Here is a 10,524-nt window from a genome sequence, read left to right as displayed (position 1 = left end):
CGTGGGGCCTGAACTTTGGGCCTGGGTGCTGTCCCACAGCTCTTCAGCTCAAGGCTAGCACTCTACCACTTGAGCCACAGTGCCACTCCCGGCTTTTTTTTTCTGCTTATGTGGTGCTGAGGAATCGAACCCAGAGCCTTGAGCATGCAAGGCAAGTGCTCTACCACTGAGCTACCTTCCCAGACCCCCTACCATCCGTTTCCTACCAATATCCCCAACTCCTCCCTCCGGCCACCCGCAAAGTTGTAAAATTTGTTTTCAACATACTGTCTTGTACAACTCATTGTTACAATGGGTCATCCTGTATCCTTATTTCCCTTCCCCTCCCCAAATTAGAAAATTGTTATATACAAGATGCAGGACCCCAGGATCAAATACAGTGACAACAGGAGTTATACCAGGGGGGAGGAACATACAAAAGAAACAAGAACAACAACAAAAAAATCACACAACTTCTTTAGCCGTAAAAGAAATGCAAATCCAAACATCTTTCAGATTCCACCTCACCCCAGTTAGAATGGCTATAATCAAGAAATCTAATAAGAACAGATGCTGGAGGAAATGTGGCCAAAAGGGATCCCTACTGCATTGTTGGTGGGAATGTAAACTTATACAACCACTTTGGAAAGCAGTATGGAGGTTCCTCAAAAGACTCCACATAGAGCTTCCCTATGACCCAGCAATCCCACTTTTTGGCATTTACCTGGATGATCACAAACAAGACCACACTAAAGCTACCAGCACAACTATGTTTACTGCAGCATTATTTACCATAGCTAAGATATGGAACCAACCCAGATGCCCCTCAGTAGATGAATAGATCAAGAAAATGTGATATATATATATATATATATACACACACACAGACATATATATTCATATACATATATATATATAAAATGGAATTCTATGCCTCCATCAGAAAGAATGACACCAAATATTTTTATTTATTACTTTATCTAATTTGTTTGCAATAGCTTTATGGAATTAAAAAAGTTAACAGTGATTAATGCTGTATTTTTACTTGTAAAAATAATAACAACAGACAGATAAAATAATTTGAAATACTATACCTATTTATCTTACGCTTTTATTTTTATATTTGGTAATTACCAAAATGAACTTTGGTTTGGTGTGTGTTAATTATAAATTTATTGATATGTAATTCCTCAGGGCTCCTTTAAGGTATTTAGACATGTAATTATAGATAAAAATATATGTAAGGATGTACAATTATTTTTGAATAATAACTGTATTATAAAATGATTTCCTAATCTTTAATGATGTCAATGGGCAGAGTTCCTGTGCTTTCACATCTAACTTTATGAAATATTTACTACATATTCTACTTATTGCTGTATAACAAACTATAATTTAGAGGCTTAAATGCAAAACAATTATTATCTCACTGGTGATGTGGCCTAGTTATCACCATACATCATATCCAAATCTCCTAGTGTTAGTCAAACCAACTTGGAAGAGCTCACATCCCAATGCTGACTCACTAGTTGTGGGTATATGTAGATTGTATATATTGTTAGGCTGAGGCCTGGGTTACTCACCTACTTTTTTCTGGAGCCTTCACTCTGTAGAACATGCTAAAACCTAGTGTCATGCTCATGATCAGATAGAACATGCAATAAAGACTCAGACTGCGACAGCAATACAGAGTAGGCTAGCATAACAGAAGTCATCGAGATGTCATCATCTTTTGTAATCCACTTAAGGAGGGGAAACCTCATTATATTCGCAGAATTCTTTCAGTTAGTTATCACTTGCTTGGCTTAAACATAAGATGGAGGAGAGGGTCATTTGGGAGCCATATAAAAGGCTAGCTATCACACTAAGCAAGCAATGTATTGCACAAGTATTTATAACAAGAAAATTTGACAAGCATTCATTAGATACATACCTTGTACCAAGAAAGAAAATAATCTGGAAGTACATATAGCAATTTCATAAGTCAGATATGCTACAATACAATATTTAGTCACTACATAACCAATAGACTAATTGTAAAAAAATAGATGAAGTAATTGTTTTTTGGACCTCACATTACAGGACTCAAATTGTCTATCTAAAAGAATGGTGCATTTTTGAAGTGCTATTTCTTTGTAGAAACATTCAAAATAAAAACAAAACCGGCATGTAAAGTATTATGTATATAAAAGAATTACTAGAAGGATTATCCACCATTGCTAGATAGTTAGGTATCTTTGTTTAAGTATTCTACACAAGAAACTATCTTGTTTCTGCTTATGTAGTGCTAAGAAATTGAACCCAGGGCCTCATGCATGTTTCTAAAAAGGACAAGTAGGAATAATCTGAAAATCTTTCTGCATGTATCCTGGCTAAAATTATTAAAATAATAATGTTAAGGCATAATTTGCCTTTATATTTTTTAATCTCATTTAATTGTCAAGGTGATATACAGAAGGGTTTCAGTTACATATGTAAGGTAGTGAGCACATTTCATGTCAGATGCAGAGTATATAATAGAGTTTTACATGTAGTCCTGCAAAGAATAAAGTGAAAAAAAGTTAAAAATCTAGTTGATTTGCATTAAAGCAAATGTCACAGAGAGTGACAAAGAAATTTGGAAAATATATTTATTATGACAAATATCACATTGATCTTAAAAGTATATAATATGCTAATGTTAAAATAGAAGTTTTAAATTCTAGTACAGAAACTTGTTTTATATATCTATACTTTTATATATAGTTATACATATATTAAATAAATATAACCAACATAATCTAAAACTCTTTTTTTTTAATACTTTTAATTATGTATAGAAATCCTGAAGCCAAAATTTAACAAACACCACTTTTACTAATACTTTCCAAAGCACTATTAAATTTTTAACATTTCAAATGGAAATATGGTCAAATTAAAATTAATGTTATCTTTAAATTGATTTTCTTTCAATTTAGCTAAGTTGAAAAATCAAATATCACCTTAGTAAAGATTTTGTAAGGAAAAAATTGTTGGAAAGTGGAAATAAAATATATTTCAAGTAAAAATTATTTTAAATGTGAACATTAAATCAATCACCAATTTTAATCACACCAAGATTATTTTTACAATAGTGTGGCTAGAAATATATTTTAAAATATATTCTATCCTTTCCAAATAAAGAATAAAAAGGTATAATGCTTTTTATCTGTATGAGTGCAAATGATATAGACTTTTTTTTTGGTTCAGTCGTGGGGCTTGGACACAGGGTCTGGAGATGTCCCTGAACTCTTTTGTTCAATGCTGTATATCACTTTGAACCACAGTACCATTTCTGGTTTTGAGTGCTTAATTGGAGGTATGAATCTCACAGGTACTATTGTGGCTGGGCTGGCTCCAAACCCCAATTTTCAGATCTCAGCCTCCTGAGTAGCTAGAATTACAGTCATTGATAACCAGTACCAGCAGAATATAGACTTTTAATGGATATTTGGTATATATTTTAATTAAGGCTTAACTTTTATATCTAAGACTACAAGATTAAGACTGTAAGAATAAAGTTGCAAAACTACAACTTTCTGGTCTGTTGATCTAGTAATACATTGCTTCTTAGCCATAAAATAGTCTCTAGTATCTTTGGTTACACATTTTGGTAGAAATATTTCCATTAAAAATTAGTTTTCATGATATGCTATGATAGAACATTATCACCAATTGGTGTCTTAAAAGTAAGAGTACAGGAAGTCATTATTCGAAGGCAGATCTGCAGTGCTTCATTGGTAGAGTGTAACAGAAAAGCCCCAATGGCAGATAAAAATCTCTAGTTTTATTTCATTTTATTAAGCTAAGAGCCAGTGAATTTAAAATGGGAAAAGGGCCAGAAACAGATTACTCATTACAGCTCAAATAAATTAAACTGATAATTTTACATTTCTCTAATCACAGCTTCACTCAAGATTGTTCTCATTTGCTTCATTTCAGGAGTAGCATATATAATTTCATTATATTTAATAAATATAGGACCTTTTTTTAGGAAAATCCAGTTTCCTTTTAGATGAACCAATAAAATAATAATATTCACTTCTTTCAAGCACTCCCTCCATAAAGAAAAATTGTAGGTGGTAAAACTCAGAAGAGACCATTTGGACTGACATTCTTGTTAAAATGTAGGAATGTGCAAGACCCATTCTCAAAATAACAAGGAATAAAACCAGCTAGGAACAGCTTTGACAAAAGATCCGTGGTTCTGTGCTGCTAGGAAATGCCAGTTAAATTCTAAGCAGGAAGATGATGCATTAGTGCTCATCATTGTGACTCTAGAAGAGGAAGACCCAGCAATGCACCTGGAACTTGAATTCAGAGTCTCACGTTTGTGGGGCAGGCAATTTGAGGCATGGAGAGTAGAGTTTAACATTTCTCAAGCTTTGAAAAGCCACATCAGTCTGCCGGACCAATGATTCTTAAAAACATTAAAAAAAAAAATCTCTAGGAATTTCGGAAAGCAGAAATGAGAATCAGAGGTTTGGGTAGAAATGCTATTAAAAAAGAGAGAAAGAGAGGTTAGGGTGTGGTTTATGTGTTAATGCACTTCCCTAGCATGTGTAAGGACCTTACTTCATCTCCCAGTGTCAGTTTTTTTAAAATTAAAAAGTCTTAAAATAATTCCATTTATGTCCTGATAAGTCTTTTTATCAAACATAAACCATGAGCATATCAAGAGCAAATGAGGGGGCTGGGAAGGTGGCTCAGTGGTGGAGCGCTTGCCTTGCATGCTCGAGGCCCTGGGTTCAATTCCTCAGCACCACATAAGAAAAAAGAAAAAAGCCGGAAGTGGTGCTGTGGCTCAAGTGGTAGAGCACTAGCCTTGAGCTGAAGAGCTGAGGGACAGCGCCCAGGCTCAGAGTTCAGGCCCCAAGACCGAACCCCCCCCCAAAAAAGTAAATGAATGAAAGTAGGACACATATAAAAGCCCGAGAGACATGAGTCTTTTCTAACTGCATTTCAGCAGTAAGATGTTTTGAGAAGGGTAGAAATGTTAAGAAAAATACCTTGAAGTATACATGGGTATGCCTTGCAAGCGAAAACCACTTCCTAGGTAGAACTGGGTTCCCAAGTTGGTTGTCATCCTTAATCCTTCCCAGTGTACATAGATTGGTGTTAGTAGTATTTTATATTAAAAGTATATGAGAATAAAATTCTGGTATTCTCTTAAAATTTTAATTAATTCCTTTGCATTTTTATTGTAATAGACATAGAAATCCCTTCCATAGTTCTCATTAAAAAAGTTAATTATTCAGAAAATTCTATTCTATTCACCTATATAAAAAACCACCCTGGCTGGGCGCCGGTAGCTCATGCCTGTAATCCTAGCTACTCAGGAGGCTGAAATCTTGCTTCAAAGGCAGCCCAGGCAGGAAAGTCCCACTCTTACCTCCAATAAACCCACTAGAAAACTGGAAGTGGCGCTGTGGCTCAAGCAGTAGAGCGCTTGCATTGAGCTGAAGAGCACAGGGACAGTGCCCAAGCCCAGAGTTCACAAAAACACCTTGGTGTAGTGCTTTAAAAACAAAATTGTTTTAGACTAAACACATTTCAGGCTTAAAGATCTTGCAAAGTTCACATCCATATTTATTGTCAAAACATATATTGTACATGTAAATAGATTATAATATAATTACTCATTTTAGTTGGGCTAATGGTTTTCAATCTTGTTTTCTGTTCAAAGAACAATTATTACTAGAAGTCACTTACTTACAACAATTTAAAATACTAAAATTATCTGATGTCAAAAAATAAAGCAATTCACATTGGTTTACCTCCCACTTCCCATGAACTTGTAACATTTTAAGTTATAGGTATTTACTTGATCTGTTTTTTTAAATCACCTTTAATACTAGTAATTTCATGCAGTCATTACACAGTAATTTCATAGTTATACAGCTATAAAATATGTTGCATAGAATTAGGAGTTTGCCTTTAATATTTAAGAAGGGAATTAATTGTTCATTATTTTATTCAGCACAAAATAATAATTTTGGTTGCAAAAAGGAAATTATACTTATATAATTATGCAAATGGGTTTCATTTAATCATTTATGAAACAGTTCAAATTCACAACTCAATTTAAGGTGATATATTGCACATTATTTGTTCACTTTTTATGAATTAGAGATTAGAGATAATCTCTAATAATAAAACCTTCGGAGGTTTTATTATTTCTATATCTTATCAATCTGCTACTGTAGATGTAAATTGTTCATCAAACTCACAACTCCCTTTTCTCAAAGCAATTTCTAGATTTCAGTGTTTTTCTGCTTCGATAATTCCAAATTTTAACTATTAATCAGTAATCATATTTAGAGTTTCAATATATCTAGGAAAAATTTGTCACTAACAATATATTTTGACTTTTAAAAACACTATTCTTAGTTGAAAGTTTAGGTTATTATACCTACAAAAACAAATCTTTGCTTCCTCATTTAAAATGACCTCTTCCTATAAAATCATTCATTAACCTGGAATGGAGTGTAGAAATTATGTACCCTCATGAAATAATGTTATATAGAAGCAAATTCAGAGGAAGGATGATTATATTTACAGATTTTATTTCAAGTTCTATATGTATCAATTATTAGTTAAGCTAGGTTATTAAGTCTCCTGTTGCTTGGCAACTAACTACAAATTTAAGCCACGTTCTTAAGAATATAGACACGTTCTTTTATAGTCTTTGTAGCCAGTGTCCTAAATCAGTGTGTTTCTTCAGGAGACTTCAAAAGAAAATTTGTTTCCTTCCCTCCAGGCTTCCAAGAGGTCACTGGTCAACAATTCAGTGCACCATTCTATCCATATCCACTATCAACATTATTTCATTTTTCTCCCTTTTCTTTTCTTTTTGTAAGTTAAATAACTTTTAACTTTGTATTCTTTCTATTTCAGAGTACTAACAATAACCTGAAGTCTTCACTAATTCATTTTCCCTTTTATAGAATGACCTGATGCTTACAATTCCCACTCATGCTATTATGAACTTACTGAGGCTGCAAACTGATGCTTGCTATATCTGGTCAGACAATGTGCTAGAAGCCATATTTCAGGAATACACTGTGCCTTTGTACTGGAAAGCCTTTCTGTTCCCTCACACAAGCCTGCTGTCCATGTGAAGGATCATTAAAGTGTCTTCCTTGAAGACTTTTTTTGGAGGTCAAAGGTGAGTTACAGAGGGGTTATAGTTACAAAATGAGTGCAACTCTTGTCTAACATTGTTACCTCCTCTCTGGTTTTCTCCCTCCCTGACTTCCTTCTCTTGTACCCAAGTTGTAAAGTTCATTTCCAACACAGTGTCTTGTGAGTATCACTGTTGCATTGGTTCACCCTTTGTCTCACTGTTTTGTTATTCCCCTTCCTATGCCCAAGTCAAACAAACTTATATACAATCCAAAAGGTACCAAAAAAAAAAAAACAGTGACACCCTTACATGTATTATGCCTGCACACAAGTGAAGAAACCTTGAAACCCGGGCCCTACTTTAACCTTAGAAGAGCTGGTTCAGCTCAGTACTAAGATAAAGATGAAAAGGAGACAAGCAAAGACCATGCACAAGCAGCCTTTTATTGAGCTTAATGTTTCAAGTAGGGGACATCTCAGGAAAGCATCTTCTGGAAGTCTGGAAAAATGAGCCAACCATTCTGTTTATATAGCTAGAAGGAGACATGTGGCTATAGTATTTCCACTAAACTTGCCAACAATCTTTCAGGCACAGAAAATACAGTGTGCATGGTAGCCAGAGTCCTTCTGCTGGATTATGAGGGAAAGTACGATTCTTCTGGCCAGGATGCAAATGATTACTCAGGTTAGTACAGGCTGCCTGAAATAGTTGTAGCTGAATTAGTACCTTCTAGAGTCAGAAGCAGCTAGTACATCTTCAAGCCATCCACAGTGTTCAAAACAGCCAGGCTGTCAGGAAGTCATTTTAGAGAGAATACAAAGACAGGTTGCTTTTCTGATGGTCATCTGCTCAATGTAGATGGACAACACAGAAATGTCTAAAAACTGTCATTAGGAGTTAAATATCTCCAGCCAGCCTTCCACATCTTGATTTATTTAAAGAAAAAGTAAACATTAAAAATCTATGCTTCAAAATAAACCTGTGCTTCAACAGTACTTATGAGTGCTGTAGACTTGGCCATATCTCCATGAGGAGATCCGAGTGTTTCATCTGTCTTAGTAATTGACAAAAAGGAGCTATGCAAACTCCATATGAGGGATACCACATTCATTCCCACACCCAGGTAGTAAAGAGAGATCTGGAAACTATGTTCCTAGTTTTAAAAATCAATACATTCCAAGTAGATCACTAGAGGTATGAATCACTTGATATACTTTCATGATTATAAATTCCTACACAAAGAGAAATATCCCCTAAGAATCTTCCACCCAGTTTCTTCTGGAAAAGGGCTGTTAGAACACCTACATAATGTAGAGCAGAGTTCAATCACCAGTACCATACTGTCCCAACCCTCTGTCAAGAATATATCCAAGTTTTTTCAGGAAACTTCGTAGTAATTGCATGCCTAGATACAATGAAGTCCCAGAACATAAGAAGTGCTTAGTAATAGTATAAGTATTGAGAGTACCATGTGTGGAAAGGTACATTTACTTGTAAACATTTGGTAACACTTTTTCATTTTTTAGCAATATTGGGGTTTAAATCATCACTTGGAACATAGCTCCCTCTCTGCCTTTGTGCTAGGTATTTTCTACCTAAGTAGCCTGCTGAGTAGATAGGATTGTAGACATATAACTGAGTTACAATTTAAAATATGCTATTAGAAAAATATTTTACTATATTACAGAATAAAATTCTCTTTGCATATTCCAATGCTATTTTTATTCTGAAAGTCATTTTAAGAACAATTTTTATGTCTGTGCTTTGTAAATATTATAACTTTCTCTTTAATAAGATCAGATGCTTATATTGAAACATTAAATTCAGCTATGACTACAGTGATGGTTGTTCAGTCTATCAACAGTTCAACAGTTCATAGGCTCAAAATACTTCAATATTACCAGAGAAAATGTTTGGTGACTAATAATGACTAGTGTCAGATATTCGAGTGGTGGTTTCAAAAATCTTCTCTAGGAATTGAAAGAATCTACTTCCTGAAATTTAAAATTCATTGCCTGGAGAGAATAGTTTGGAACCTGACATCATTTTCCAGGTAAAAAATGTAGAGAATAGGTAATTATATTAAATGAACTCTCTTTGCCAGGGAAATAAATAGCTCAAGGATAACATTTCTTAAGCTGTTTTCATCTCTTGAATTATTGGAAAATTCTGTAGTACTGGGGATTGCAATTGAACTCCTTGCCACAAATCTTGAAAAACAATGTGTTCGTCTCTGCTGCCACTTGACAGTTGGATGAATATGAAGCAGAAAATGCAATTATATTCTGTTAATTCAAAAGAGGGATTGCTTAGCAAAACTTTTATGCTAAACCAAATTAGGTAGAATAACTCATGGTTATATTGAACGCTACTAACATCTAATTTAGTTAATGCTAAGAATTATGGGTTAAGAAGAACAATCTATATTTTTCAGGATTTTTTCTTCAATGTTTCTATATGCAGTATGAGTAGAGGGTTTACAGATTTTCTTCAGCATGACTGTATCTCTGGTAGGTTTACTTTTGACATAAAGACTTCCCATGTACCTTTACTTAGACAATTGTTCTTAAAGAACTTGCAATTGGATTTTTTCTGCATCTTGGAGATCTATATCTTTGAGCTATTTCCTAGTTATATAACCCTGAAAATACCCTCTTCAATGACAAACAGGCAAACCCTTCCTAACATTATCTTCTACATACACAGTGTCTAGCATAAACGTTTTACTAAGCAATCCCTCTACGATTAATTTCCAAGCAATGATGATCTAGCAACTCCTTTCAGATTCAGCCTCATCCCTAATGCCCTTTAGTAATTTTCCATTAGTTCAACTCAGGATTTAAAATGTTTCCAGCATTATGATTCAGGAGTATTGAGCTCAGTCTCTCCAATCTATTGATATCTATTTGAATCAAGTCCTCTTTGTCAGTTGATTTCTATATAGAACATGTTTTATTTAGCAACTGAAAAATGCCTATTAAATGAACTTCAGTAAAAAGTATCCATAGAAAATTATGCTGTGGGAGAGGGACATATAAAGCAACAAAAAAAATCACTTTATAAATATGATAGAAACAATAGCAAGAAAGAAAAACCAGTAGAGTCCTTGTCTTGGGGTTCATTTTGCCTAACATCAACTTAATCTGACCGTTTCTGCTTCTCTCAGATATATACTAGTTATTGCAACTAAGGGAAACCGTGTGACCTGCGTTTCTCTGGGCCTGGCTTACTTCATTTAATATAATTTTTTCCAAGTATTTCCATTTCCTAATAAATGGGGCAATGTCATTCTTTCTGATGGAGGTATAGAATTCCATTGTGTATATATACCACATTTTCTTGATCCATTCATCTACTGAGGGCCATCTGGGTTGGTTCCATATCTTAGCTATGGTAAATAA

This window comes from Dipodomys ordii, unplaced genomic scaffold, assembly GCF_000151885.1.
Source record: "Dipodomys ordii isolate 6190 unplaced genomic scaffold, Dord_2.0 Scaffold17, whole genome shotgun sequence".
In the NCBI taxonomy this organism is placed as follows: Eukaryota; Metazoa; Chordata; class Mammalia; order Rodentia; family Heteromyidae; genus Dipodomys; species Dipodomys ordii.
This window is presented reverse-complemented; position numbering follows the sequence as displayed.